This window comes from Mauremys reevesii, linkage group 16 (assembly GCF_016161935.1).
Source record: "Mauremys reevesii isolate NIE-2019 linkage group 16, ASM1616193v1, whole genome shotgun sequence".
NCBI classification, from domain to species: domain Eukaryota; kingdom Metazoa; phylum Chordata; order Testudines; family Geoemydidae; genus Mauremys; species Mauremys reevesii.
The window spans coordinates 18,952,958-18,978,788 of record NC_052638.1 but is presented as its reverse complement, the minus strand read 5'-3'; the positions used below and the strand labels follow the sequence as shown (position 1 = coordinate 18,978,788).

At 43.1% G+C, this 25,831-nt stretch overlaps 1 protein-coding gene across 1 annotated transcript in view; it reads right to left on the bottom strand.

Moving 5' to 3' along the window:
- LOC120384194 (plasmanylethanolamine desaturase-like) overlaps window positions 1-25,831 on the bottom strand; it is a 75,403-nt gene that overhangs the window by 38,662 nt on the left and 10,910 nt on the right. The window lies entirely within an intron of this gene.

The window sequence follows — 25,831 nt, the reverse complement described above, 5'->3', positions numbered from 1 at the left end:
AGAAGGAAAAACTACAAGTATATTACAAACACTATTTGTCTTACTAAAAAACTATTTGTCCTTCTACTGTGATCCCTTAATAAATCTTGCCCAGAACACAGGCGTTAAAGGTATGCAAGTGAGTGGATCATAAGAAAAAGAAATAACCAATTGCAGTCAGCAAAGTCTTCTGCTCACGGTCTAATGTTTATAATGAGGAAAATAACGCTTGGATATGGAACCTGACCATCCCAAGGAACTCTTCCATCTTGAAAGCAGTCAGCTGCTAGCCTTTCCTTTGGGCACCTGCATCAAGAAAGGATTAAGCAGAGCTGAAGTTAACCTGTTGTTCACTGAGTAGCAAGGTAGTGCTCAAGAAATCTGTCAGAAGACCTAGAATAAGGCCTCAGTCTTGCCCAGGGATCCAAAGTGCTTTTCCTATCTTCTCAATATGTAAGGTATTTTCCAAGAAGCTGTGAGAAGAGAGACATCTTGTTATAAAAGTGGACTAGCCTCTGCCCTCAGTTTATCATCTCTCTCAGGAGGTCATGGGAAGAAAGTGCTAGGACTTATTAATTAAAATTATGTTTTCTAAATTTTCTACTCCTTTTAAATAATTTAAAACCTAAATAAATAAAATTTAGCACGTGAGACAGTGTATCAGGTGCAAACCTAAGTGTCAATGTCAGCCACACATGGGGTCTTCTGCAGTGTCATGGTACCAAATCCTGTCTTGCCACAGTTTAGAATCACCTCAGATTACCTACAGCAGAGGTAAGTGCCACAAACTTCAGCTGTAAAGGCTCTAGCACAGTGGTGGGCAACCTGCAGCCCGTCAGGGTCATCCGCTGGTGGGCCGCCAGACAGTTTGTTTACATTTGCATGGCCGCCCGCAGCTCCCAGTGGCCGCGGTTTGCTATTCCCTGCCAATGAGAGCTGCGAGAAGCGGCGGCCAGCACGTTCCTGCAGCCTGCACTGCTTCCCGCAGCTCCCACTGGCTAGGAACGGTGAACCGTGGCCACTAGGAGCTGTGGGGGGCTGTGCAAATATAAACAAACTGTCTGGCGGCCTGCCAGTGGATTACCCTGACAGGCCACATGTTGCCCACCACTGCTCTAGCACCTGACCGACCCCAATATACACTCTTCCACTGCCTTCAACTCCACGTTCTGCCCTGGGCCACAGACATCCTGCTTCCGAGATTCACTTCTCCCACCTGGCCTCTTAACTGCCACAGAATCTCCTCCTGGGTTTATGGCCCATCTTCCTCCTCAGCTGGAGGTTTAGAGCAGCATAATGACCACCATTAGCAGGCTCCCCAGACTGCTGTCTGCTGACCAGCCACTGCTCAGCTGATTCAGCTCACCAATCCACAAAGCACCGCCCAACCCTAAATTTCCAACTTCCACGTCAGATACATCTCCCAAGCCATTCAAGACAGCGGAGCTAGCCATATTAAGGCCTGCAGTCGATTTAGATGATTTAAATTACTTAAAAGGGGCACAGAATTTAGAAACCAACCACAGCTGGTGTAAAATCAGCATGTCATCTTTGAACTCAATGGAGCTAGCCCGATTTACACCAGCCAACGATCTGGCCCCAGGATTAAATCATCAAAAAAACTTAATTCTCAAGCAGACTCAGAGAGTGATGACAAACTGAGGGCAGACGCTAGTCTATTCCTTATCATTCAGGTTATGTAAGGACTAATGGCCTCGACTAACAAAAACATCTCTTCTTGCACCTTCTGGAAAAAACACCACACCACACAGGAAAAGTGTAACTACTATTAATTAATGTCAGTATTAACTTTGAAGAAGTGCACAGAAATTAGTTAACTCTTTTCATAAGGTCTTCCACTGACTTGCTGGAAATGTAAATGTACAAATAGCCACCTCTCCTTATTACAGTGCCACCAGCTGACTCTTCGTGCAACCCCAGTTACTGTATTCAGGCTATTTAAAGAATCCTTCATAGATATTGAGAACTTGATTCTGCTCCCATTGACTTCAATGGTTCATGATCAAGAGTTTTAAGGTTGTTATACGCCAAGTTAAAATATCAATGTTGCAGATACCTATTAAGAAATTTAGAAGCTTTTAATTCCATAAGAACCTACAAGCACTTTAGCATAGAAAGCTGGAACCATTAATGTCAGGCTAAACACAGTGTAGTAGAATCAACCTTCAAATGCACATTACACTAGTTTTTGGATCTGGAATTAAGTTCCGACATCACATATAGCATAATATTAAATCTCACACAGTGTACTATAAGCAATTCTCTACTGGCCCAATCTACTAAAATGATTTATGCACAGAAAGTTTAACTGTACAGTAGGGAGACTGCTGCACATTTGCTCCCTCACAAAGAACTCTTGTCATTCAAGTCACTGGTACAAATGCCGTTTGGGCAGATTTTCGACTGGTAAGAGATTTAGAGTTTTAAAATAAACCCAACTTCTTTCAGTGCAAAAAGACAACAAACATACTATATGGAATGTATACCATTTCTTATGCACAAACAAATATATTTTATGGCAATCACAAAAAAAAATCTCACCAGCATTAAATAAGAGACCTGCCATAAAGCAACCTGTTATTCCTCAGAGTGATTAAAATATGATTTTGCCATATTGAAGCACTTTCACCCCTCGCAGTCAGCAACGCCTTCCCTCCTCACCGTATTCATGATGTTTGTTTTAACAGATTACCTGCATGCCTGTCATTATGTTGATGAATAAATATAGGAGCACTTATGATTAAGATGCCTCTATTCTACTACATAAAAATAAATACTTACAAGGAAATGTGTTCAGGTTTGTTTTGGTTTCGACTCGCCGTTTCATTTGGGAAAAGAGCACATAAAATTACTGAAAACATTTTTTGTGTTTTCTACTTGCAAATACAGAAAAACTTCTGTTTGAAAGGCCTAATTCCGCAGACTGTCTGCCCTCAAAACTTCCCACTGATATCCTGATCGGATACAAGCTACTCATATGACCATTTATGGCTGTAACAGAAATTCAAGAAACATTGCTAGAATAAGCAGATACCAAAAATATGGAGTTGTTTGTTAGCAAGTAGAATTTATATCAATGAAGAAACTATCTTCCACCATTCTGTACATTTAAGTCATCTTGAAACATCCAGTAACTTTAAAATTAGAACCTGTCAAGAGATATTTTCCATTTTATTTTGTCTAAACACGAGTTTTTCTCATTATAGGGTCTCCAACGATTTTCATAAAGTTTCCAATAAAATGATTTTGTTGATGCTACAATAAAACGGTGTGACAAACCCACAATTGAAAGCCCATGAAATAGCAGAATTACACGGGATTCCAGTATAGCTGTGAACAGGGGACGGCACAATTTGCTACCAAGCTCCTTTCTCTCACCCCTCCAATTGTGTACCCTTTTACCCTCTGCATCCACCTTCTCCCCTGTTGAAATCGAGAATGCAGAGTAGATATTAAAATTAACTAATACAGTAAGTGAACTGAAGAATTAGTGCCAGTCTAGCAAATTAAACAAGGGAATAACCTAATTTTTTCCCCATTTTTTCCTTTTTTATTACCAACAAATTAGAGGGCTCCAGTAGATTTTATCAAATACTGAGCTCTCCACTCTCTTTCTCAAGCTGTATAAATGCCTTGAACTCCCAAAAGAACATCACCATTCCTTAGCCCCATGTAGCTCTCTTTCATTTACCCACTTCCACAGCACCATTTTCAAAGATTTGTTACAGCCAAAGGGAACAAAGTGGAAATCCTGAAAGGATCTCTGCAGATTTTTCCAGAATTTTTACTCTGCCCCCTCCACCAACTGTCCATAAGACCTCAACTCCCCTGCTGCCTATATCCTTTATGGATGACTCCTAAGATACTTAAAGATTAAAACAAAGGACAAGCCTCACAAGTCTTCCACAGAAATGCCAGCCATAATAGTTTAGTTACACTATCCGAACACAAAAGGGAAGCCTAACCTTACCTTTGAAGTTGCAAGCCTTAGTCAAGTCCAGAAAACAGAAGATAGACACGACACAAAACATTATATAATTTATTGCATTACCTACACCCACGCAGACTCACGCTATACAATCGGAGCAGACACACTAAATACAAAACCAGGTCTCATCTATTAAGTTCAATGTGTTTTATTTTTTTAAAAATAGTATTAAGTATTAAAATAAAATGTATAAACATCTTCATGGAGCAACATTGCAAACACGTAGGAAATAAGAAAAATGTCTCTTTAATGCACAAGCCATTCAAAACTGGGCCCCAAGTGTTGTGAGAGGCTAACTACAATAGATAGCCTGCAGGCTCCTTTAGAACTGTCCAGGCACGGAATGTAGAAAAGAACGACAGTGCTTCTATAGTAGCATCAATTCCAATTGAAGCAAAATAATAGGAAGGAGCACAATATTCTACACTTGTATCACAAAAGGCTAAATCTCAAATATTTGTGTACGGTCACTCAGCCAGATGCTAAAAAAAAAAAAAAAAAACAGTCATATGAATTTTTTAAATATGATCAAATTTTGCAAACTGCAGACTTCTAATTCACATATGTCTGAGTGATGGCAATTTTTTTCCCCTTTAAGATACCATTTGCTTTCCTTTCAAATGAGCCATAATTTCTAACTATTCCCGTGGTGCATTTTAACCTAAATAAATCTGTGCAGGTATGCTTTTGTAATCACTTATTTTGCACTGTACTAATCTCTGCTATGGATTGTACATAGACATGAGATTAACTGAGTATTTATATAACAGGCTAACTTCTGCAATAAAAGTTTCATCCCATGTGAATTAAAAACCTTACGTGCTGTCACTGGTTCTAGTCCTCGGTGCTCTGGCACAGGACTGTTTTTTTTTAGTAGAACTGTGTCTACAGGGCCATCTCTGTAAGGGTTCACCACTGGTACATGCTGTGGTCATTATGGCCACACAATTACATTGACTGTGCCATACCTAAAGCATTCTGTATATGAACAAAGAACAGATATGTATAGCGATCACAGACTGACGTGCTCCTAAACAATGGGCCTGTGTCACAACCAGGGGCGGCTCCAGGCCCCAGCATGCCAAGCACATGCTTGGGGCGGCATGCTGCGGGGGGCGCTCTGCCGGTCGCCGGGAGGGCGGCAGGCGGCTCCGGTGGACCTCCCGCAGGCGTGCCGCCGTGCTTGGGTCGGCGAAATGTCTAGAGCCGCCCCTGGTCACAACTGGACTGAGATCAGAAGGTAGCATGCGAAGTCATAGGGATGCTAAACTGACTGGTCAAACCCAGCAAGTCCCAGTGTCCTTTATGGAGCCAAACCAAATGCTAGTGACTGCAAGAAACTTCCTAAACTATGAAAGCGCAAAAGCTGCTTAAGATCCAGTCTCCTGCTCTACTGTGTGAAGGAAGAGGGTCCGAATGACTTTATAGGAGGAAGCAAAATGATCACTGAACGCAGAAAGCCTGAGTGATGGCCCAAGGCACCAAAGGCTGTCTCTGAACCTTAATCTACAGGACAGAGAAGCGCTCTCTCTCTCTCTAAGGCTATGTCTACATTGCAAATTACTTCAGTATAATTTACGTTGCTCACCCCGAGTGAAATAAATTATACCGACCTAAGTGTCTAAACAGTGCTATGTCGGCAGGACAGCTTCTTCCGCCGACATAGCTACCACCTCTCACACAGAGGCAGGAGTTATTAAGCAGACAGGAGAACTCCCTCCAATTGGCTTAAAGCATCTTCTCCAGAAGATCACTTAGTCTGACCTCCTGTATAACACAGGGCATGGAATTTCATTTAGCAATTCCTGCATCAGGTTCAGCAACTTTTGGATGAATTGGGATACCTTTTTAAAAGGCATCCAGTCTTGAAGTAAAATGACAAAGAATCCACCACATCCCTAGGTAAGCTGTTCCAACGGTTAATTATCCTACGTTCATAACTGTATGCAGGGCAAAATATTCTGCTCAGGAGATATACTGAAGTTAATACAGTCTAATCTGCCAGTTCCAGCTGACTTTGAGAAATAAATTTATACTAAGGAGATAGGGCACAACATACTCCCTTGCATAAGAGCAGGAAGTGATATACTGTATAATATTGGTGAATGCTACTACCTATTTCTCTCTCTAGATCAATGGTGGTCAACCGGCGGCACGTGGCCCATCAGGTTAATCTGCTGGCGGGCCGCGAGATAGTGTCTACATTGACCGTCTGCAGGCACAGCTGCCCACAGCTCCCAGTGGCTGCGGTTCACCATTCCCAGCCAATGGTAGTTGTGGGAAGCAGTGTGGGCCGCAGGGACATGCTGGCCACCGCCTCCTACAGCTCCCATTGGCCAGGAAGTGCGAACCACGGCCACTGGGAGCTGTAGGCGGCTGTGTCTGCAGACGATCAATGTAAACACTGTCTTGCAGCCCACCAGAGGATTACTCTGACAGGCTGCCGGTTGCCCGCCACTGCTCCAGATTCTTATATCTGACACCACATCGTAGACTTTGATTCCTTAAAACATGTGCCCATTACTGTGTCCGATAGGCATCAGCCACGTAACCCAATACAAAGTGTCGGGTTTGGAAAGAGTACTTTTTCATGTTCATGTATTTGGTGTCACAGTGAGCTGAGACACAAACAACAAATAACATGCACATGCTAACAAATGAAGACCAAGTGACATGACGTACAATACACAATCAAACAAACTCTGTAAATTAATGATAGTGTGTCTAGAATATACTGTACCTGAAAATAAACTAAAATAGGTTTAAAAACATGAATTTTCAGCCACGTCTTTTAAGATGCCAATTGTACGAGACTATCACTACACAAAATATAATATCAAACAAACCTCTTGTTAATTGATTTACCCACCTTAAGCTTTTCAGACTAGACAATGCAATGAATAATACATTAAAAAATATAACACTTTTCATCCCAAAGTACTTTAGAAACTCTTGTTGTTGTAAAACAGGGGTTCTCAAACTTCATTGCACCGCAATCCCTTTGGACAATAAAAATGACTCCACGACCCAAGGAGGGGGAATTGAAGCCTGAGCCAGCCCAAGCCCCCCGGTGGGGAAGGGGCCAAAGCCGAAGCCCACGGGCTTCATCCCCAGGCAGGGAGCTAGGGTTGCCAGGAGTCTGGTTTTTGACCAGAATGCCAAGTCGAAAAGGGACTCTGGCGGCTCTGGTCAGCACTGCTGACCAGGCCGTTAAAAGTCTGGTCAGCAGTGTAGCAGGGGCCCGGGGCTCTGCATTGCTCCCAGAAGCAGCCCCCAGGACCCTGCGGCCCCCTAGGCACTAGGGCAGCCAGGGACTGGGAGGCTCCACATACTGCCCCCGTCCCACCTACCAGCTCTGCAGCTCCCATTGGCCGGGAACTGCGACCAATGAGCTGCAGGGGGCGGCACCTGCAGGTGGGAAGACACCGCATAGAGCCACCTGCCCACCCATGCACCTAGAGGCTGCAGGAACCTGGCGGGCACTTCCTCGGAGCTCAGTAAGTGCTGCTTGGACTCTGCACCCAGACCCCCTGGCCCAGCCTGGAGCCTCCTCCCGCTCCCCAAACCCCTCGTCCCCAGTCCCACCCCCATCTGGAGCCCTCACCCCCACACACAACCCCCTGCCCCAGCCCAGAGTCCCTTCCTGCACCCCAAACCCTTCATCCCCAGAGCCTGCAGCCCCAGCCCCAGCCCAAAGCCCATACCCCCTCCCACACCCCAACCCCCTGCCCCAGCTCGGTGAAAGTGAGTGGGAGTGGAGAAGAGTGAGCCACAGAAGCAAGTGGGGATGGAGTGAGCGTGGGCAGGGGCTCGGAGAAGGGGTGGGACAGGGGTGTTTGGTTCTGGTGCGATTAGAAAGTTGGCAACCCTACAGGGGGCCTGTAACCTGAGTCTCGATGCCCAGAGCTAAAGCCCTTGGGCTTTGGTCCCAGGCCCCAGCAAGTCTAAGACAGCCCTGGCAGCCTCATTAAAATGGGGCTGTGACCCACTTTGGGGTCCTGACCCGTAGTTTGAGAACCACTGTTGTAAAAAATGACTGAGTAGCAAGAATAATTTAACCCAACTGTGAAATGCAGGTACCTATGAAGTGAAACACAGCAGCTAACAGCGTTCAGTAACATGTAACAGGTTAGGACCAGATGTGAAGAATATTCTACCCAAACAAATTTTATTGGGAATTTTGATAAGAATGTAATTTCCCAAACTGGATATTGGCCAAGACACATGAGATAGGAAACACCTCTTTTGTTGTTTTTTGCCAGAAACAGCTTGAAATCTATAATTATCACACATCGTTAAGATTTAAGTTCTCTCTCTCATCTGACAGTCAGCACCTCCAGCAACACAGCACCCAATAGCATCATTGTAGGGCACTGCCTGGAGGAAGATGTTCCATTCAGCTCCATCTTAAGCATCACCTTAAATGCTCCCTAGAGCAGGGTTTCTCAAACTGGGGTCGCCGCTTGTGTAGGGAAAGCCCCTTGCTGGCCGGACCGGTTTGTTTACCTGCCCCGTCCACAGGTCTGGCCAATCGTGGCTCCCACTGGCCGCGGTTCGCTGCTCTGGGCCAATGGGAGCTCTGGAAGCGGCGTGAGCCAAGGGACATACTGGCCACCACTTCCAGCAGCCCCCATTGGCCTGCAGCGGCGAACCGCGGCCAGTGGGAGCCGCGATCGGCTGGACCTGCAGACGGAGCAGGTAAACAAACCGGCCCGGCCCGCCAGGGGCTTTCCCTACACAAGCGGCAACTCCAGTTTGAGAAACCCTGCCCTAGAGCATTCTTATCCAGATAAGCAGGGTCATCTTGGATGCCTAGCTTGTAAAACCTGACAAAACTTGATCAGAAGATGGAAAGCTGCAGAATATAAAGAAGGGAAGAAATTTGCACTAGCAGAGTTGACTTTTCATCTTTAATTTCTATGAGTATGTGTTAATCCAGTTCCACATGTAATGTACATAATTAGAATCGACCCAGCGTGTCAGGCACTTCAGCTTCAAGTGGAACTAAATTCATTTGAGTTCAAACTTAGAAATACTGGACTTTTGAAACAAAATCCCCTTATAGGAATATAGTCCCATGTTAGGCATGGGTGAACTACGGTTTTAAATTGAGATTGGATGCTGGCATGGATAATTGGCTCAAAACATGACCAAAAAAGAATGAACTCATGAGAAAGGAGGATTGTTTGTGTTAAAATTGTAGAGACCCTGGGAATATCGATGTAATCTTATTTAAGGTTTGGGTGTAGGAAATAGAAATTTTAAAAAATGGTTAATTGGGTACCCTCAAGTGCAGTAACTAATTGGCTCGTTTAGTTTATTATAAAGAATTGCTTAGTCCATGGTTAGGCAGAAATATGGCAAAATTAGACTAGAAGAAAATCACAAAGAGCAGATTTCATTGTTTCATCTGGACTTAGCTAAGGCCTGATAACTAGCAATGATGGTAATTGTTCGTTATAATGTAAAATAAAAAACAAGGTTTTCTAGGGGTTTCTTTGTCAGAGCTTTTCCTTACCCCTCCGGAATCACACCATGATGGGAAGGTATCTCCCAGACCAGATCCTGTTGCAACTATTTTGGCCAATACTTATACCAGTATTGTGGCTAGGATATAGAATATAAGACTGTAAGTATATACTTATATTGGTATTTTGGATGTAATCAACACTTGGTTTTGGACTAATAAAGGAATACCTGTGTGGAAACTGAGTCATGGAAAATCTTAATCAAATTATTAGGAAAATTATTTCCAGCACCTCTCATTTGTACGCAGTATTTTTTAATTTGAGTTAATATGTTTGAAGACTCTTAAATGAATGAAGAAAGTCTGCAGTGTGACTTAGGTCAGGTAGACTGGAAGGCACAATTGCTTATAAAAAGCTAGTCACAGTAATTTTTAAGATGGACTAATTCACCTTCTTCCCCCAAAGAAAAGCAACCAGATTTTAAACAACATCATAATATATTTTTCTGACAAGACTCAATTGAACATCTGCATGCCAGTTAAATAAAAAGGTTAAATACATTTGAAAAGGGATATTTGGTTAATTTATACATAATTATACGCACCCACAATACATGTCTATATCCCCAGAATGGTTAACCAAAGTTTTAATAGTTGATTAAATGTTTCATTGGTAATCAGTTAAAATACTATAATATTTTAAATTTCCACATTAAATCTGAAGCTGTCTACATTAGAGAAATTTGCACTGAAGCAACTATTGATGCAGTTACACTGATGCACATACATAAATTAAACTAGACAAGTAATTCACACTGAAGTAAGCCCAGCTTTATACTAGTGAAACATGTCTATGCTGGGGAATTACATTAGCGTACCTGCATCAAAATAGCTACGCAGTGCAAATTTCCCTAATGTAGACTGGGCCTTATTTACTCCTCAAAAAAAAACCCAGGGAAAAATAAAATCCACCACATAACAGAATATATTATAAGATCCAAACACCAAGCATGCAGCATTCCTGGTATAAGTTTTTATTCAACATGTTGTGTTCAATATGGATCTTAGATATATAGGGGCACATCTCCAAACATCTTGTAAATCTATAGTGACTATTGTCAGAGTAGCTGATTTTGCAAACTACAGTTACACACCAGTATCTGATGTCAACTTTAAAAGTATTTGCCTCTCTCTTTGTATACTATCTTTTTCTCCATTAAACAGATGTGCTCCAGAATTTAGGAGCTTTGCATTCATCATGATTCAAAGTCCTCATTTAAGAAAAATCTCTCTATGTCCATGCGTCTCTTTAATGCATGTTCTAATAACCGTTTCCCACGTAGCAGACAGCTGAATTGGCAGACAAGAGATTTTTGTGAAATAGACAACTCCAGAAGAACTCAGACCTGAGTGAATGCCACAATTTATTAACTCAGATTGTGAAACATTACATTTATTACTCTTTTCTCAATACGGAGCTGTTCCATAAAGGTAAATTTGGAATTAGAAAGCTGTGTTAAAAAGGGAGCTGAAGGAAGTTTAATGCAGTAGAACATAAAATTGTAACATGTTTACTCAATTCCAAAGACTTTTAAATTTATTTTAAAAAAACCAACCTGCTCCCATGCTTCAGCATCCAACTTTGACGTTATCAATTCAAAAACTAAATAAAAATATATATTTGAAAGATTCTCTTACAACTGACCAGTAAGGAACTCAGTGAACATTGCTGGCTTTCAAATGATATTTAAGTCTTGGAGAGAAAAAACTCTTTCAAAGAATAATAGACTTTTTTTATTTTATCTTCAATGGTCATATTTCCATAATATGAACTGCTTGATAGTCACTTTCCCTTTAAATTATTTTTTAACCATACAGGCAGTCACATCTGATTTCTGATTTTCCTTAGCTTACTTTTCCTTTCAATTACTTCAGTTCTTAATACGAACAATAAGAGTGCTCATCGCATGTCCTCTGTGGGACTCCTGGAACTTAGATACTCTATAGACAGGTGCATAGACAAGGATTCAAAGTCTTTGTTCCACTGTCCAGACAGAATATGTTTAATCTTTTTCCTACCTTTTCTATGCCATTTAAACTTTAACCTAGTAGTAAGTTTTACTGCCTTGATTCACAATTCAAAGGTTTGAAGATGAAAAGTCCTTGCCTTGGAACATAGCTTGAAAACTTCATTCTTAGTCTTTATTTCTTTTGAACTTCTTCTTGCGGTTTTTGTCTTTATTTTTCCAGGGTTCCAACTTTACAGTATAGGACTTTCCAAACCTAGCAGCAGGGCTACTCAGAGGGAAGAAAAGTGGAGCAAAAGTCACTGGAATCAGCTCACCCTAATGGAAAAGATTTAAATTGCTGACTGAGGCTACATCGTTTCTGATTTAGAGGGTTAGTCAGTGCACTTTTCTTCTGTACAACAAGCTATTGTAAGTCCCTTATATACCAATTATATACATACATTTTAATCTGTTAAGGCATCAATGTGGGACAAGGATGAAAACAAAGTAGTAGTGGAACCACACTTTGCAACATGCCCAACTTTTCCCATAAATTCATTATTTCATGATTCACAATTCTGAAATAATAATCACTCTCAAATGTGAAAGAACAGCAAGTTTATATGTATCAAGGTAGTCTGATATGGGCATCTGATATGAAACACCCCATATAATAAGAAACCGTTTAGAGAGTTGTTAAAATATACTTGCATTTAGTGTAGCTACAACATCCAGGTTCTGGAAAATTCAGTAACTTTCCTGGGGTGTAAATGGTTTTTATGGAACACATGTGCCTCTAGGATGTGTGCAGGACCTACTTTTGGACTGAAAGCAGCAGAGTGAATGTCTGGTCTTATGGGACATGTAAGGTAAAGAGACTGAGCACAGAGTCATTCTGCTCCAAGAGTATTTCTTTCTATTTACTATCAGTGTAACTAGGCCTGCCCTGTGCACAAGTAATTCAACAACATCAACAACCCCTCTGTTACATGGGTAGCAATGCAGGGCTCATATATAAACCTCCCAACCCATCAAAACAGCCCTATTCCCAATTTACAGCCCATTCCTCTGGCCCCTGGTGGGGCTGCACAGGGGATGTGTTGTTACTGTGGTCCTCGGCACTATACCTATTACTACTACTCACTTGTAGAGCTTGTAGATGGAAGCTCTCTTAAGAAATGGGAGGTTTCACCCATCTCTTCACCTGTACATTGGATTACGGAAGAGGGGGTGCTGGAGACTGTATATTGCCCATTTGCTCTCACACAATGAATTCCCTTTCAAAACGATCAGCTAGGAGACCTCAGTTTAAGGCTTCCTCAACAGACTTAGTCAGCTATGAAAAGCAGTATTCCCTCTCACACTGCTGGGAAATCTGTAAGGCCTGGAGAATGCTCCCCAAAGTGCAATTACCATATACAGCAGCCAGAGTAGAGGATGTGCAGTCTGCACTTCAGGGCATTGGTCCTGCACAGGTGACGACATAAAAATAAAACCAGCTTTATAGAGTGAGAGCCATGGGGCTGCAAGTTCCTTGGAATAAGGAGCAGTCCCCAGAGCCAGTGTTCCAAGGCAGGCCATGGAGTTTTCCAGGGCTCTACAACCTTTGAAGATAGAGCCCAGTGCTGGCCAAAACCTCTGGCTCTATCACTAACAGCCTTCACTTTCATCACACTACACAAGGATTTGACACCAAACAATTAGAAAGGTATTTCTAACCATTCTGGTGCCATTACATTTTCACATCAAAACCATATCATATTTTTAAAAATATTTTCTCAAATGTAAAAATGCAAGATTTTAACAGTGGCCTATAAATTATATCACAACTTTATTAAAATTACCCTCATCGATGGGTACTTCGAGATCAAGAATTAGGGGCAGTCATACGATGTTTCAAGAAAGTAAATATTGCCTGTAGACGCTGTTACATTTTCTCACATTGTTTAAGTTATTTTAGTGTTACTACGCACTCCTCTTTGATAAAATTATCATTATCGGTTAAAAGGGAGCTCTAATGAATGTCTTCTTCAACAAGGTGAAAGCCATCATGAAGGCAGGATTACAGCACACAGACTGTCAGGTAGCAATGAGATAAAGCTACCATTACAAGCACAAATCCTGAAGCTATAAAAAGCATTTAAAGTAATTATGTAAAGGATATGCCCTCACACTCTGCCATTTAAATACCATTTAACTCATCATTTAAATTTACTAACAGATGTAAACTCATATCAAATACAAAAACTATGTCAATCAGTGCATTCTCTGTTCTTTTTAAGAAATTTCAGTTTTAATTTATACAGCCAGCACAACCTTCTAAAGTGCTTCATTCACTATTAAATTTAGATTTACAGCCAGACAATTAAAAATGTAAAGGGCATATGTACACTATACTTAGTCATAGTATATTTTTTTAATTGGAAAAGTTGGTAAAGGTCTTCCTAACCCTCAGGAAGGAGGCCCTTGAAGAGTGGTATGGAGGACTAGAAGAAAGTGGTGGAATCTCCACCTTAGAGGTATTTAAGGCCCGGCTTGACAAAGCCCTGGCTGGGATGCTTTAGTTTGTGTTGGTCCTGCTTTGACCAGGGGATTGGACTAGATGACCTCCTGAGGTCTCTTCCAACACTAATATTCTATGATTCTATGAAAGTGCAATAGGATTGTGCTTTGGGAGGGTGAGCCGAAGGTGCTGTCCAAACTAGATCAAAATTCGTTCTCAAAAATGGTTCAAAGTCCTTCTTAATCCCTTTTTAGGCCTATTTTTGTGGAGCTTTCCCTATACTGAGCAGTTCACCAACATTATCTCCATGCCTTCTTGAATTTTAACTATTTCCCCATGTACTGGATCTGTCTCATTTAGGGCACAGTCCGGCAAACACCTCCCACTAGTCCCATGTTCATCACTGTACATATATGTAGCGGGGTGGTCACCCGCTCCTGCCCTGAGGGGTTTAAAGACAGTCCAGGGAGAGGGCTGTGATAGGGGAGAAAGCTGCTAGGCTGACTGGGGAAGTAGCCGCAGCTGGGCCACACCCCAATCAGGCCTCATCTGACCCTATATAAGCAGGAGCAGTGCCAGACTTTCTGGCGCCCTAGGCAGAATTCGGGGGTTGGCATTTTGTGCACTCCCCACGGGGCGCGCGGGAGCTTCCAGTTCCGCTCCCATCGCGCCGCCGAAGGACTCTCCACCGAAATGCCGCAGGCGACAGAGGCAGTCATTGAGCTGCTCAATTGCCTGCTGCTGTTTTCCGCGGCACGTCGGCAGAAGATCCTTCTTCGGCGGCATGACGGGAGCGGAACCGGAAGCTCCCGTGCGCCCTGTGGGGAGCGCACAAAATGCCTAGGGTCGCCTAATGGAAGCGCCGGCCCTGTATATAAGAGGCTGGGAGCCAGGAGCTCAAAGTCTCTTTCTGTAGAGGGAGATGGGCCTGGCTGCAGGGACAGGGTACCTGAGTGGAGCAGGGCTGGGGAAAGGCAGAGGAGCTGGGGAGTTCCAGCCTGGAAAGCCCCAGGCTGTGGCCTAGCAGAGGGCAAATAGGTACTGGGGGTTGCAGAGGGCAGCTCAAGGGTAGGCAAAGGCAGCAGGTCCAAACCCAACGTTGCCGGTGATGAGTAGGCTGATACTGCAGTCTGCCCCGGGGCATGGGGGCTAGACAATGACTGGCAGTAGCAGTATACTGAGGCGAGGTGGGGATAATGGGTGGGGGAGCCCCTGGGGAGGGGAGACCCAAAGAGAAAGGGGTTACTGACAGAAGGCAGCACCCCAGATAAAGGGGCACCACATCCTGGGAGGGACACGGGGGCCAGCGGTAAGGTGGATCACCAGCCTGCAGAGGGTGTGCCAACGGCTGGAGAGCTAATTCCTGGAAGAGACCAGCAGGAGGCGCTGCAGGGGTGAGTCCCACATTGCTACAATATACATATGGCAGGGAGAGGTGCAGCAGGTGAATTAATAGGAAACAGGGTGAGGCAGGAAGAGACAGGGGACATTGAAAAGGAAGGAAAGGGGGAGAGAAAGACAGGAGAGATGGAAGAAGCATGGAGTCTGGCAGTGGAGGGATTGAATCTACCTAGGGTTTTATAGTGCCATCCAAGCACCTTCCACATAAAATCAATATCCATAGCTATGGATTTCATTAAGTCTCTGACACTTCTCTCTTTTCAGGGTCAAAACTCTTCTTGAGGTAGAGAGATTGCGAGGGAGGAGGTCAAAGCAATCAGACAAATCAGAGGAGGAAAGAATAGCCAGAGTCCACACTGAAGAAAACAGGTTGTGATCATGTGCAGAGCCCTGCAAATCCACAAATATCCGCAGATGTGGATATCCAGGAGCCATTTTTGCAGATCACAGATTGGATGCAAATACCAATTTTGTATCTGCACAGGGCTCTAGCCATGTGCATCCAGACCTTTCTGAATACACCCTCCTGCTGCTGCCGCCACCACCACAATCCTCTGCCCATCTCCTTCCCCCCTCTAGGACTTTCTTTTTAAGACTAGTACAAATTAAAACAAAACCAGGACTACATGATTCAAAGGAAAGATATCAAGACACTAACAAGGAAGAAAAAAAGGGAGTGCCAGATGGGTCATTGCCATGCCTTAACCACACTGCCATAACTCTGCTCAAGGACCTTAACTACACTTCTGACATAAGTTGGCGCACCTCACTTGCACCCTTACTACATCAGCTGGGGACTGGAAGGCAGTTTATTTTTATACTGTTATGCAGGACATAACCCACAGAGTCTGTGAGTTTCTCCTGCAAGGGCTGTAAGATTAGCCTAGGAATATGTAAACGAAAGGAAGACCAAATAAATATACAAGATGCCATTTGAAAGACTTGCAGAGACTTTTTTTTCTTCGCTTATATATCAAAGAAGGCCTGATGGGTTTGAGGTTTTCCCTGCTTGTTTTATACTTGAGAAATATGAGATATCTCAAGTCTGTTCTTCCCAGATCTTGCTGAATGACTTATAGGTCATATATTTTTAACTTTAACACGTTAATGGAAGGGTGAGGAAAATATTCCTTTCCCCCAAATGTCAGCTGAAGAACAAGTATTAACCACACACACACAAATTTTAGCACAGCAATTTAAAATTCCTTTCCCCTCTCATTTACTCTGCATTCCTTCTCTTGGCTCTTGTGTTGTGACCATTTCACTAGTTCTCTAGTCATCATAAAGTTTTCCAAACAGAACACGACTCAAATTTCTAATGTAAAAAACAAGCAGAAAACAAACCTTTTAAGCACCTTCTACATTATAAAGCAGCAATAATGGGCACAACCCCATTTTTTCCACCTTGTAGGTCATTTTTTAACAAAAAGGAGACTAGTTGAATAGTGAATGATGAAGGCATGATGTTAAGAGTTTTCATGGTATTTGAGGATTTTCTCATCTTGTTGCTCTGGAAGCAAGGAGATAATATATAGAACTCACTACACAAGATGGAGAAGTCACTCACCTTGTGAAGTAACTGGAGTTCTTTGAGATGCATGTCCCTGTGAGTGATTCACTTCAGGTGCACATGCACCCTGGGCATCTCTGATTGGAGAATTTTGATAGCAGTGGCCATTCAACCTATGCATGTGTCCAACTCATCCTCATGCCTTGCATCAAAAATAGATAGGGCTGCACGGGCAAACTTGCCCCAGTTCCTTCCACCATATAGGAAACTCTGAAGCAAAGGGGAAGGAGGGAAGGTAGTGGAGAACCCACAGAGACACACATCTTGATCTCCAGTTACTGCACAAGGTGAGTAACCTCTCCTTCTTCTTCGAGTAGTGTCCCTATGGCTGTTTCCTGTCAGGTGACTTCTAAGTAGTATCCTTGGAGTAGGGAGCTTTGGAGCAGAGTCCAGTGCTGAAGCCAACTCTGCACTCCCAAGGACTGCATCCGATCTAGAAGAATGAACCACTGCATAATGCTTGGGAAAAAGTATGTATTGAAGTCCAAGTTGCAGCTGGCACGTCTCAGCAATGGGAACATGTTTAAGTAATACCATAAAGGTAGACAGAGACCTCGTGGAATGGGCTAACTCCCTAGGAGGAGGTTGTATATTGGCAGATCCATAACAAGAAATCATACACCCTGAAATCCACCTCAAGTGTCTCTGGGAAGAAAATGTGGACCCTTTGGATGTAACAGAAAATGAGATGAACAGCCTGGGAGAACTTCTAAACGATTTGGTTCTGCCCAGATGGAAGGACAATGCCCTCCTGACGTCAAGAGTATGGAAGGCAGCATCCTCCCTAGTCTGATGTGGCTTCAGGGGAAAAAAAAGGTGGGGGGCAGATGGATGACTTAGCTGATGTGAAACACCATCTTAGGGAAACTTGGGATGTGGCCATAACTAAACTTTGTCTTTGAAAAACTCTCTGCCCAAGAGAAGTGACAACTGAGGATCCAGGAGCCTAGAGTGGGTGCCCTCAAAAGACCATGCAGGCGGAATACAAGTGTAGTTGCCTTCTACTGTGACAACCTCAACAAGCTGATTATCTGTCTCTTTCTATGCCACATAAAATTTCTGCAGGTAGTCAAAGTGGGAGGATTTGCAGGAACTGTTACACTCAAGGAAGATCATTCATTTTTATCAAGTTGAATCAAGCAAACGAAGAAAAAACATACAATTTGAGGGTCACAGTGTAAGGTATATTCAAGGAGTTGTAGATTAGTTTGGTTAAATTGGGTGAGATTTGTATCCCCAAGTGTCCAAAACCCTCAAAGGGTGGGGACAGGATTATTGACATGAAAAATTAGAATATGCTTAATTAGTACCTAATGGTTTCACCTCAGCCTTGGTTAAATATACATGGACATTTATAGCGCTGTAGGCCTTTAAGACAGAGGTTCTACTTCCAGACAAAGCAAGAGGTCACATCTGGAAAGGACAATTTATGTTCTTTATAGCGGCTTGGCATGGCCTGAGTCTCAAGAGAATCTCTGACAGCTATTGCAATTGGTTCAGTGGAGACAGCAAAGGGAAGATGGTGGCAAAGGATACCCTCACCTTGTGGTGCTCTTTAAGGAGAAAGCTTCTGATATTAGGTGCCATTCAAATGAAGGAAAACTGTAGAACAGTTGGACAAAGGTTATAAACTGATGTTCAAAATTCAGTTTCTCTACTACGACTGTATGACAGCCCCAAAGAACCCTGGTGAATATCTTCTCTACATCTAATGCTAGGAGGCAGCCACATTAATTCACTTGGTTAACTTGATCAATATGCTTAAATGCTTGTGAAATTGTTACGAATTGTGCCTGCTCTTTGAATAAAGCCAGACTGGTCAGCATGAATGAGTAATGGTAGGGCTAAAGACAGTTGGTTTGCTAAGACTTTCACCAGTATTTTATTCATCAAGATTAATTAATGTATTAATCCAATTTGGTAAAACCTACAGATCTTTGTACAGCTATACTGGATTTTAAAACAGAAAATGGGCAATTTTCCTTGTTTGGTGGTTTGATGGATTTGAGGCACTGTGGTGCGGCTTTGCGGCGCTTCGTCTCTCAGCGGGGCCGTGGAGTATCCCACCGCCTCGCTCTAGTCCACCAGCTGTCGGCTCTGCGGTCAGGGGAAATAACGCACACTCGGTTAGGGGCTCAGGCCCTTGGAGCGGGCGCTGAGTCAATAGTCAAATGGCGGCCCAGGCCCTAGGTCAGGGCGGGGCAGCCAGCAAACAGTCAGCGACTCAGGCCCTTAGGCAGGGGCTGAGTCAGCAGTTCAATATCAGGAGGTCCTAGCCTCTCCAGGCCAGGGAAAAGGGGGAGTCTGCCACCCAAGGAGTGGGTGGCAGGGGGGACACAGGCCCTCCCACTCCACTGCGTCCCAGCCCGGGGCCCTCGCAGCGGCAGAAACTCGCTGCTGTCAGTGGGGATCCTGGCCGCAACACACTGACATAGGCTCTGGCAGTGCTGCAGCCAGACTGGGGTCGGCTGCCCCTGGGCTACTTCCGCACGCCCCCTCATAGGGTACCTGAGTTGTGGTAGCGTCGCCAGCGGTCTCAAACACCATCGGTTCCTCTGGGTAAATAGTGGATGGTAGGCTCAGCTGCTCCTCGGGGTAGCTGGCGAGAGGCAGGCTCGGCTCCTCCTCGGAGTAGGTGGCGAGAGGCAGGCTCGGCTCCTCCTCAGGGTAGCGGGCAAGTGGCAGGCTCGGCTCCTCCTCGGGGTAGCTGGCAAGAGGCAGGCTCGGCCAGTCCTCGGGGTAGCTGGAGCGGGGTTGGCTTGGCCAGTCCTCCTCTGGGTAACGAGCGAGGGGTAGGCTCGGCCGGCCCGGGGCAACCTCAGGCCAGCCACGGCCTTCTGCTGTCTCCCCCAAGGGAGCTCGGCCGCAGACGTCTGGTCTCTGCGGCAGCTGGGTCTCAACTAAGCTCTGCAGGTGAGCTTTTATACTTCCGGGTCTGCGCCATGACCTCTGAGGGGCGGGCGCAGGACCCAGTGGCTCCCAGTGGTGTCAGGGGAGGTTCGTCTCTCAGCGAGGCTGTGGGGTATCCTACCGCCTCGCTACTGGCACCCCTAAGAACATGTATAGAACTAGTTGCTGAAGCCAACTTTTTTAGTTCCTCCACAACATTATACATTTGTGTTGTAGTTGTAGTACCACAAAAACAACATCCTTCAATTTGAGCTTGCTTTTCTTGGGAAGCACCAAAGATCAGCAGTTGCTGAAGGAATTGTGGTTTCTTTTTCAAGATTAACTGGTTTGCTAAAATGGTTCTTTTGGATTCCATCACATATGTAAGAGCCATTCCTCTAATGTATGCCTTATGCACTTCCTACAAAATCTGTGGGAAGACTGCCCCATTGTCATTTATTTCAAAATCATATATGCCAATCGATCAACTGAACAAATGCTTTCTGTCTGCACATATATGAGAGGAACTTCTATCTGGTTCAGAAGCCTCTTCTAATATTGGCTTTCCTGCATTTTAGGACCTAATTCAAAGCCCAAATCCCATTAAAGTCAGTGGAAAGACTCCAAGTGGCTTGCATGTGCTTTGGATCAGGTCCTTAGAGAGAGTAACTTCGAAAACTATAAATTCTCCTCTTGGAGCCCACTTATAAAACTTGCACAAAAAAAGTAGCATTATGTTTTAAAGGGACCAACAAAGAAGAATAATTGGGCCTCCTCCCTCATACCCATCATCTGTCACTTTCACTCTTCTACAACATTCCACAAGTCTAGAATATTTCCCTTAAAGCACCCCCAATATGAGAGCAATAACATTATCTTGCAGGGACACAGTAAAAGCACAACAAAGAATCTCAAATGGGCTGTGTAGATTTATGCAGAACATCTTCTTTCCTTTGGTGCATAGCCCCAACATTCATATTTTTCCACTTTTTTCTTTCATCTAATACATGGATAGTTCTACTTTCCGCACCCCTATTCTTGTCACAGCCACCACTACTGCTCCCTCATCCTATTTCTGCTTCCCCCAACCATCTGACTGAACATGCCCCACGGTCTTCTTTAACAGCCACTGACTTCCCTACCACTCCAGCATACTTACCTGAGCGTTGGAGGCAATACCTACCCTTCCATTGAGAGAATATGCCTGTCTTTTTTAATTCAGATTTGCAACTAAGGATCCCTCTTGAACCTGCAGATGCTACTGTATGTACAGTGAGCAACTGTGGCTGAGTATGCTTTTTGAATCTGCCGTTGGCAAGGAGACCTATCCTTTCAGATGTGGACCTAGTCATCATTACTCGTGCCTTTGTCACCTCCAAAACAAGTCATTGAAATGCATTTTATATGGGGGTACACTTGGAAGCTTCCTCTAGTGCAGAATGCAGTTGCCAGCTTACTTTGGAGGTATTTACACCCATGCTCCAGAAGATGCATTGGCTGCTGCTTTCTTTCCAGGTGCAATTCAAACTGCTATCTTTGATCTTTTAATGTGGACTCTCAGTATCTGTGACACCCCCTCTTTCTGGGTGGTATCTGAACACTTGAGATCACCTGGATAATTGTTCATCAGGGAGCTGTGGGCAAGTCATTCTCAGCAGAGGGCCCTTCACTCTGGAATTTGCTTCCTGGCTTAGTCTGCCGGAGCTTGAATCTATTGACCTTCAGGACACATTAACAGTTTTTTCTTGAGGATGATTGAGAGAGCTTTAGCTTGATGGAGAATCTTATTTGGGGCTGAAAGATTGTAATGTCAGTATGAATCTGATCACTGCACATGTTTTTTAAAGTTTGAAAAGTGCCTAGGTAGTTAGAGATAGCTGTGTGTATAAACCAAAAGAATGAATAAAGAATGATCACCACCCAACCACTTCTGCTTTAATCACCACCAGAGCAGCAGCTGTTTGAGCAGAGGCCAGATACAGCAAGTTTCCAATTGGTTGAGCCTCATCGTTCACAGGTGGGACCTCAATCATGTGAAATCTAGCATAGGTTACCATCAGAGAGTTTAACACTGCATCCATTACAGACGCTCCCCGACTTATGCAAGCATTCCGTTCTGGAACGCCTTGCATAAGTCGAATTTTGCCTAAGTTGGGGACGTATACCTGACAATTATGCCCCCCCCCCCCCAAAAAAAAGCTTACGGAACTTTTTCCGTAAGCACAGGTTTGTGTAAGTTGGGTTTGCGTAATCCGGGCAGTGTCTGTATATTAAAAATACATAGCTTTTCAGTAGAAGGAAGGAGCCTATCACAAAAACTGCATGTAAAGGGAGAAGCCCTTCTATTGTTCACCGAATTGAAAGAAAATTCAAATCAATACTTCTGTATTTCTCCAGCTACTCACCCATTAGTGAATCTCAAGGCCCTTTGCAAATGTTTATTAATTAAGCCTCACAGTGCCCCTGTAGTGGTAGGTAAGGCACCAGATACAGGAATCATTTACTTCATCCACAACTGAATTTCAGCCATCCCTGGGGTGGAATATAGCAGCTGTTTAATGACACACACAGCAGCACTACACAACTGTTTTGGGCAGAAAGTGAACAATACCCACCATATCTAATCAAAACTTCACTGGGGATTCAAATAGGTGGCATGTCATTATCCAAGCTGTTATTTAGCCAGGACCCCACATCCTTGGCAAGAAGTCCCATAGGATCTTTTAATGTTCAGACAATCTCTTTTGTGTCCCATCCAAAAAAGGACACTTCCAGAAGAACAGAGAAAAGCAACATCGAAGGAATCACCAACACCTTCCCAAAGCATCCGTTTCTTAGAGGTTTCCTCCACAACTACTGACCTGATTGATGAGATCTGGTATAGCAAAAATAGCAAAAATTATGCAAGAATTTCTTTCCTAAAGAACTGCTGGGAAGCTAATCTAGATTTGTTCCTGAAAAACAGTACTTTTCATTTTTAAAAGTTTTGTGTTTATAAAGCTGTATGCTTTAATTCCAGGCACCTGTTCTCTGCCAGTTTCACACAGGCCCAAGCCTTGAGATGTTGTGGATGGAAAAAGAAACTTTTAATAAAATTTCGCCATGCTAATTAGCAGGAAATGGAATAATATGATGCAAGGAAGAGACTGCATTGAAGCAGGTAAAGCTTTAAATTAAGAAGAAAAAAACAACGTATGGACCTAAAAAGTGGGGAGAAGAAAGCTAATCTTAGGAAAAAAAGAAAAAATCTAACACATTTAGAAACCTAAAACAATCATATAAGAGAAAACTGAAAGTATGAATAAAAAAATTGCAATATAAAAGCTTGGGCAAAGATGATAAAAGATGATAGAAGATAAAAAATGAAGTCATACCTCAAACAAAGACACTAAAGATAAAGAAAAGAGTTTATATAAGAGCTAGTAAGTGTTCTTCAAAAGAATTGTGTTTTAACTTTAAGGAAGATTTTGCCTTTTTAGATGAGAGCCTTTTATGTGATACTTCATTACTAAGGGTTATCAAGAGAGTTACAGTAAAAACCTAATCTTTCCATTACATGAAAAATCAATCTAGCATATTTATTTTAAAAACTATTAAAACAGCTTTCATGAAAGGACAAAAAAAAGACACTAAAAGGTATTTTGACAACTGGGAGCATAAACGAATAAACAGGACGTAAATTAGATTAAACCTATTATTCTTACAAACTTAAGAGTCACAATCATGTAGTTAGGGTTTTACATATAAAAAAAATAAACTATAAACACACGAACATCAGAAACCACAAGATAAAAACTTCTTTTTTTTGGTTTAAATTTAAATATGTCCCTGCCATGTTTGCAGGCCCAAACACTACATCATTGTATAAGTATCAGAGAACTGAGTATTTCCTTGTCCTGGCAGAATGAACTGAAGAAAGCAAACAGAAGTGGTGAAACATAAATTAGAAATTAATCTTAGAGGTCCAGATTCCAGGCTCTGGCCAAGGAGCACACAGTAAAACTCAGGAGAGAACTGTACAGATGACCGTGTGCCAGCATAAGATAGAAAAGTCTGAAGACTGCTCTAATTTGCACCAGCTGCCAATTGCTCCAAGGGGCCAACAGAGCAGCTGAGGAACAGCAAACCACAGGGAAGACCCAGACAGAAACCCTTGCACCAGCCACGCCTCCTACAGTGTCTGCAGGTGAGGGATAGCTATGTATATCTATACAGACTAGCACATTTCAATTTAAAACATGAACTATTGTACCTCTAGGCAGCTGTGACAATGTGGGCATGCATCCCCAGGGGAGGCCATATGCTGTTCTCATGGCTTCACACTGGTTCTGCATTTTTCACAGGAGCCCAACCAAGGAAAGCTGCGTGGAGGATATGAGACTCAGCAGCAGTCAGGCAACCTGGCCATATCACCTTCTGAACTGTGCCATTTGCCTCCCTGATCCCTTCTGTCCCACCGCAGTGGACTCGCTACTGTCGGGCACCCCTGCGGGCAGTTTTTTGCAACTAGCAGAAGTCGGTGGAATACAGTGATGAATGCGTCCCAGGATTGTAACCCTAAAATACCTCTTTAGCAATCTGTGTAGTTGTGCAGTCCCTGTACATGAGAGCCTCCCAAGCACAGTAAAACCCCTATTCTATGGACTACGTTAATAAAATTGAGATCTCAAAGTTACGGTAGGTACGGTGCACAAGTGGCAGTATGGTGCACTACTTCGCTTTCTTTTTGTCCTTCAAACCATGTAGTGGATGCTCCCCTGCTGCAGACCTCCTGACGTAGGCCTCTCCAAGAAGTATTTATACATCTATTTTATGGGTCAGAGGTAAGGCTATTGGAATGCGTAAATCGCAGCTCATACATTTGCTTACCAGCAGTAAGTAGTATTAGAATATGCTTTGTAAATTACCTTAACTTGTCATTTTGATAACTTTAATGTTTAGGTTTGTTTGAATTGTTTTTGTATAAAGGCTTAAAGTACTTACTGAAGCAACTGTAACTTTCATTTAAAGTATTTTATTTGAGAAGATGATAGCTGTGCATTACATACACACACACACACACCCCTGAAAGATGATATATTTTAAAAAAAGAAACCACAAGTAATAGAACTCTCGGAATTAAAAAGTTTCAGTGTTTCTCTCAAGCAGAAGGGCACACCTGACTAGTGACTGTGGATGCAATTGCACAAAAATCAGTACTATGGGAGGAGGGTGGTGGGGAAGCTAATAATTGGGCCCTACTGATTCAGTGTATAAGCTTTCCAACCTTAAGCAAGAACTCTATGGGAGACACCCACCACAGAGCCAGATCTGTGGACTTCTGCACCACAAAAGTCTGTGGTTCTTTTCTGCTGAACAAAGCCCAGTGAAATTAAGATAAAATGCTTCCTCTCTACGTGGCTCTTTTAACAAATCAAATTTTGCATGTGACAATAGACTGTGTTAAAGCATTTATTTCCCCCTTTTTATTACATCTTTCAGTAAATTAGGATTTTAACATTCCCCAAAAATTTCAGAAATATCCCCTTTATGTGAGAATAAGTACACTGAAAGAGACAACAACTTCTTAAAAATCCATACATAATAAGGGAACAGGTTATTCAGCTATTCATTTAAGACGCTCTCCCCTTCACAAAATAATGCCTAATCCTCCTCTTCATTTCAGGGTTCCCCACAATGAATTTAGCAAGCAGGATAATACAGAGTTCCCTACAGAGGTCCACTACTTAGCAGGGAAGGAAAGCTATTAGTGGGTAACATCACAAAGACTGAAGTGTTTAATGCCTGTTTTGCTTCAGTCTTCACTAAAAAGGTTAAATTATGACCAGCTGCTTAACACAGTATTAGCTACAAGGGTGAAGGAACACAAACTCAAAACAGGAAAAGAACAGGTTAAAGAATATTTAGATAAGTTAGACATATTCAAGTCAGCAGGGCCTGATGAAATTCATCCTAGGGTACTTAAGGAACAAGCTGAAGCAATCTTAGAACCATCAGCAATTAT